The sequence below is a fragment of the Siphateles boraxobius genome, unplaced genomic scaffold (assembly GCF_051911475.1).
Source record: "Siphateles boraxobius isolate OS27281-9 unplaced genomic scaffold, OSU_SipBor_1 99, whole genome shotgun sequence".
Classification (NCBI taxonomy): Eukaryota; Metazoa; Chordata; class Actinopteri; order Cypriniformes; family Leuciscidae; genus Siphateles; species Siphateles boraxobius.
Genome location: NW_027509229.1, coordinates 222,501 through 227,500, shown reverse-complemented (window position 1 = coordinate 227,500; position 5,000 = coordinate 222,501). Strand labels below are relative to the sequence as shown.

Sequence of the window (5,000 nt, the reverse complement as noted above, 5' to 3'; positions counted from 1 at the left end):
GCAGCAGTTTTCGCTTACGGCCATACCACCTTGGTCACGCCCGATCTCGTCTGATCTCGGAAGCTAAGCAGGGTCAGCCCTGGTTAGTGCTTGGATGGGAGACCGCCTGGGAATACCAGGTGCTGTAAGCTTTTTTGATTTAAAAAAAAAAGAGTCCCTGAGCTTCTTCAGAAAGCCTTTAAAAGTCTCTGAGATTCTTCAGAGAGCATGAAAGAGTTTGAGTTTTTTCAAAAGTTCTTCTTAGTTTTCTTCATTAATGGTCTAACCTTTTGAATAGCCCAATTTTGGCAGCAGTTTTTGCTTACGGCCATACCACCTTGGTCACGCCCGATCTCGTCTGATCTCGGAAGCTAAGCAGGGTCGGGCCTGGTTAGTACTTGGATGGGAGACCGCCTGGGAATACCAGGTGCTGTAAGCTTTTTTGATTTAAAAAAAAAAAAAAAAAAAAAAAGAGTCCCTCTGCTTCTTCAGAAAGCCTTTAAAAGTCTCTGAGATTCTTCAGAGAGCATGAAAGAGTTTGAGTTTTATCAAAAGTTCTTCTTAGTTTTCTTCATTAATGGTCTAACCTTTTAAATAGCCCAATTTTGGCAGCAGTTTTCGCTTACGGCCATACCACCTTGGTCACGCCCGATCTCGTCTGATCTCGGAAGCTAAGCAGGGTCGGGCCTGGTTAGTACTTGGATGGGAGACCGCCTGGGAATACCAGGTGCTGTAAGCTTTTTTGATTTAAACAAAAAAAGAGTCCCTGAGCTTCTTCAGAAAGCCTTTAAAAGTCTCTGAGATTCTTCAGAGAGCATGAAAGAGTTTGAGTTTTTTCAAAAGTTCTTCTTAGTTTAAAAAAAAGACTCACTGAGCTTCTTCAGAAAGCCTTTAAAAGTCTCTGAGATTCTTCAGAGAGCATGAAAGAGTTTGAGTTTTTTCAAAAGTTCTTCTTAGTTTAAAAAAAAGACTCACTGAGCTTCTTCAGAAAGCCTTTAAAAGTCTCTGAGATTCTTCAGAGAGCATGAAAGAGTTTGAGTTTTTTCAAAAGTTCTTCTTAGTTTAAAAAAAAGAGTCCCTGAGCTTCTTCAGAAAGCCTTTAAAAGTCTCTGAGATTCTTCAGAGAGCATGAAAGAGTTTGAGTTTTTTCAAAAGTTCTTCTTACTTTAAAAAAAAGACTCACTGAGCTTCTTCAGAAAGCCTTTAAAAGTCTCTGAGATTCTTCAGAGAGCATGAAAGAGTTTGAGTTTTTTCAAAAGTTCTTCTTAGTTTAAAAAAAAGAGTCCCTGAGCTTCTTCAGAAAGCCTTTAAAAGTCTCTGAGATTCTTCAGAGAGCATGAAAGAGTTTGAGTTTTTTCAAAAGTTCTTCTTACTTTAAAAAGAAGATTCACTGAGCTTCTTCAGAAAGCCTTTAAAAGTCTCTGAGATTCTTCAGAGAGCATGAAAGAGTTTGAGTTTTTTCAAAAGTTCTTCTTACTTTAAAAAAAAGACTCACTGAGCTTCTTCAGAAAGCCTTTAAAAGTCTCTGAGATTCTTCAGAGAGCATGAAAGAGTTTGAGTTTTTTCAAAAGTTCTTCTTAGTTTAAAAAAAGAGTCCCTGAGCTTCTTCAGAAAGCCTTTAAAAGTCTCTGAGATTCTTCAGAGAGCATGAAAGAGTTTGAGTTTTTTCAAAAGTTCTTCTTAGTTTTCTTCATTAATGGTCTAACCTTTTAAATTGCCCAATTTTGGCAGCAGTTTTCGCTTACGGCCAATACCACCTTGGTCACGCCCGATCTCGTCTGATCTCGGAAGCTAAGCAGGGTCGGGCCTGGTTAGTGCTTGGATGGGAGACCGCCTGGGAATACCAGGTGCTGTAAGCTTTTTTGATTTAAAAAAAAAAAAAAAAAAAGAGTCCCTGAGCTTCTTCAGAAAGCCTTTAAAAGTCTCTGAGATTCTTCAGAGAGCATGAAAGAGTTTGAGTTTTTTCAAAAGTTCTTCTTAGTTTAAAAAAAAGACTCACTGAGCTTCTTCAGAAAGCCTTTAAAAGTCTCTGAGATTCTTCAGAGAGCATGAAAGAGTTTGAGTTTTTTCAAAAGTTCTTCTTAGTTTTCTTCATTAATGGTCTAACCTTTTAAATTGCCCAAATTTGGCAGCAGTTTTCGCTTACGGCCATACCACCTTGGTCATGCCCGATCTCGTCTGATCTCGGAAGCTAAGCAGGGTCGGGCCTGGTTAGTACTTGGATGGGAGACCGCCTGGGAATACCAGGTGCTGTAAGCTTTTTTGATTTAAAAAAAAAAAAAGAGTCCCTGAGCTTCTTCAGAAAGCCTTTAAAAGTCTCTGAGATTCTTCAGAGAGCATGAAAGAGTTTGAGTTTTTTCAAAAGTTCTTCTTACTTTAAAAAAAAGACTCACTGAGCTTCTTCAGAAAGCCTTTAAAAGTCTCTGAGATTCTTCAGAGAGCATGAAAGAGTTTGAGTTTTTTCAAAAGTTCTTCTTAGTTTAAAAAAAAGAGTCCCTGAGCTTCTTCAGAAAGCCTTTAAAAGTCTCTGAGATTCTTCAGAGAGCATGAAAGAGTTTGAGTTTTTTCAAAAGTTCTTCTTAGTTTAAAAAAAAGACTCACTGAGCTTCTTCAGAAAGCCTTTAAAAGTCTCTGAGATTCTTCAGAGAGCATGAAAGAGTTTGAGTTTTTTCAAAAGTTCTTCTTACTTTAAAAAAAAGACTCACTGAGCTTCTTCAGAAAGCCTTTAAAAGTCTCTGAGATTCTTCAGAGAGCATGAAAGAGTTTGAGTTTTTTCAAAAGTTCTTCTTAGTTTAAAAAAAAGAGTCCCTGAGCTTCTTCAGAAAGCCTTTAAAAGTCTCTGAGATTCTTCAGAGAGCATGAAAGAGTTTGAGTTTTTTCAAAAGTTCTTCTTACTTTAAAAAAAAGACTCACTGAGCTTCTTCAGAAAGCCTTTAAAAGTCTCTGAGATTCTTCAGAGAGCATGAAAGAGTTTGAGTTTTTTCAAAAGTTCTTCTTAGTTTTCTTCATTAATGGTCTAACCTTTTAAATTGCCCAATTTTGGCAGCAGTTTTCGCTTACGGCCTTACCACCTTGGTCACGCCCGATCTCGTCTGATCTCGAAAGCTAAGCAGGGTCGGTCCTGGTTAGTACTTGGATGGGAGACCGCCTGGGAATACCAGGTGCTGTAAACTTTTTTGATTTAAAAAAAAAAATAAAAAAATAAAGAGTCCCTGAGCTTCTTCAGAAAGCCTTTAAAAGTCTCTGAGATTCTTCAGAGAGCATGAAAGAGTTTGAGTTTTTTCAAAAGTTCTTCTTTAAAAAAAAGACTCACTGAGCTTCTTCAGAAAGCCTTTAAAAGTCTCTGAGATTCTTCAGAGAGCATGAAAGAGTTTGAGTTTTTTCAAAAGTTCTTCTTAGTTTAAAAAAAAGAGTCCCTGAGCTTCTTCAGAAAGCCTTTAAAAGTCTCTGAGATTCTTCAGAGAGCATGAAAGAGTTTGAGTTTTTTCAAAAGTTCTTCTGAGTTTAAAAAAAAGACTCACTGAGCTTCTTCAGAAAGCCTTTAAAAGTCTCTGAGATTCTTCAGAGAGCATGAAAGAGTTTGAGTTTTTTCAAAAGTTCTTCTTAGTTTAAAAAAAAGACTCACTGAGCTTCTTCAGAAAGCCTTTAGAAGTCTCTGAGATTCTTCAGAGAGCATGAAAGAGTTTGAGTTTTTTCAAAAGTTCTTCTTAGTTTTCTTCATTAATGGTCTAACCTTTTAAATTGCCCAATTTTGGCAGCAGTTTTCGCTTACGGCCATACCACCTTGGTCACGCCCGATCTCGTCTGATCTCGGAAGCTAAGCAGGGTCAGCCCTGGTTAGTGCTTGGATGGGAGACCGCCTGGGAATACCAGGTGCTGTAAGCTTTTTTGATTTAAAAAAAAAAGAGTCCCTGAGCTTCTTCAGAAAGCCTTTAAAAGTCTCTGAGATTCTTCAGAGAGCATGAAAGAGTTTGAGTTTTTTCAAAAGTTCTTCTTAGTTTTCTTCATTAATGGTCTAACCTTTTGAATAGCCCAATTTTGGCAGCAGTTTTTGCTTACGGCCATACCACCTTGGTCACGCCCGATCTCGTCTGATCTCGGAAGCTAAGCAGGGTCGGGCCTGGTTAGTACTTGGATGGGAGACCGCCTGGGAATACCAGGTGCTGTAAGCTTTTTTGATTTAAAAAAAAAAAAAAAAAAAAAAAGAGTCCCTCTGCTTCTTCAGAAAGCCTTTAAAAGTCTCTGAGATTCTTCAGAGAGCATGAAAGAGTTTGAGTTTTATCAAAAGTTCTTCTTAGTTTTCTTCATTAATGGTCTAACCTTTTAAATAGCCCAATTTTGGCAGCAGTTTTCGCTTACGGCCATACCACCTTGGTCACGCCCGATCTCGTCTGATCTCGGAAGCTAAGCAGGGTCGGGCCTGGTTAGTACTTGGATGGGAGACCGCCTGGGAATACCAGGTGCTGTAAGCTTTTTTGATTTAAACAAAAAAAGAGTCCCTGAGCTTCTTCAGAAAGCCTTTAAAAGTCTCTGAGATTCTTCAGAGAGCATGAAAGAGTTTGAGTTTTTTCAAAAGTTCTTCTTAGTTTAAAAAAAAGACTCACTGAGCTTCTTCAGAAAGCCTTTAAAAGTCTCTGAGATTCTTCAGAGAGCATGAAAGAGTTTGAGTTTTTTCAAAAGTTCTTCTTAGTTTAAAAAAAAGACTCACTGAGCTTCTTCAGAAAGCCTTTAAAAGTCTCTGAGATTCTTCAGAGAGCATGAAAGAGTTTGAGTTTTTTCAAAAGTTCTTCTTAGTTTAAAAAAAAGAGTCCCTGAGCTTCTTCAGAAAGCCTTTAAAAGTCTCTGAGATTCTTCAGAGAGCATGAAAGAGTTTGAGTTTTTTCAAAAGTTCTTCTTACTTTAAAAAAAAGACTCACTGAGCTTCTTCAGAAAGCCTTTAAAAGTCTCTGAGATTCTTCAGAGAGCATGAAAGAGTTTGAGTTTTTTCAAAAGTTCTTCTTAGTTTAAAAAAAAGAGTCCCT

The 5,000-nt window shown here is 37.8% G+C and overlaps 9 non-coding genes across 9 annotated transcripts; all 9 read left to right on the top strand.

Moving 5' to 3' along the window:
• The first annotated feature begins 12 nt into the window (after window positions 1-12).
• LOC143734776 (5S ribosomal RNA) lies at window positions 13-131 on the top strand. The gene has a single exon (XR_013202669.1). It is a non-coding gene; the product is annotated as a 5S ribosomal RNA (ribosomal RNA).
• A 168-nt stretch (window positions 132-299) lies between these two features.
• Window positions 300-418, top strand: LOC143734996 (5S ribosomal RNA). The gene has a single exon (XR_013202869.1). It is a non-coding gene; the product is annotated as a 5S ribosomal RNA (ribosomal RNA).
• A 181-nt stretch (window positions 419-599) lies between these two features.
• LOC143734984 (5S ribosomal RNA) lies at window positions 600-718 on the top strand. Its single transcript, XR_013202858.1, has one exon. It is a non-coding gene; the product is annotated as a 5S ribosomal RNA (ribosomal RNA).
• Window positions 719-1,718: 1,000 nt separating this feature from the next.
• Window positions 1,719-1,838, top strand: LOC143734759 (5S ribosomal RNA). The gene has a single exon (XR_013202653.1). It is a non-coding gene; the product is annotated as a 5S ribosomal RNA (ribosomal RNA).
• Window positions 1,839-2,119: 281 nt separating this feature from the next.
• LOC143734167 (5S ribosomal RNA) lies at window positions 2,120-2,238 on the top strand. The gene has a single exon (XR_013202070.1). It is a non-coding gene; the product is annotated as a 5S ribosomal RNA (ribosomal RNA).
• Window positions 2,239-3,033: 795 nt separating this feature from the next.
• LOC143734770 (5S ribosomal RNA) lies at window positions 3,034-3,152 on the top strand. Its single transcript, XR_013202663.1, has one exon. It is a non-coding gene; the product is annotated as a 5S ribosomal RNA (ribosomal RNA).
• A 593-nt stretch (window positions 3,153-3,745) lies between these two features.
• LOC143734775 (5S ribosomal RNA) lies at window positions 3,746-3,864 on the top strand. Its single transcript, XR_013202668.1, has one exon. It is a non-coding gene; the product is annotated as a 5S ribosomal RNA (ribosomal RNA).
• Window positions 3,865-4,032: 168 nt separating this feature from the next.
• Window positions 4,033-4,151, top strand: LOC143734973 (5S ribosomal RNA). The gene has a single exon (XR_013202847.1). It is a non-coding gene; the product is annotated as a 5S ribosomal RNA (ribosomal RNA).
• Window positions 4,152-4,332: 181 nt separating this feature from the next.
• Window positions 4,333-4,451, top strand: LOC143734962 (5S ribosomal RNA). The gene has a single exon (XR_013202836.1). It is a non-coding gene; the product is annotated as a 5S ribosomal RNA (ribosomal RNA).
• Window positions 4,452-5,000: the final 549 nt, after the last annotated feature.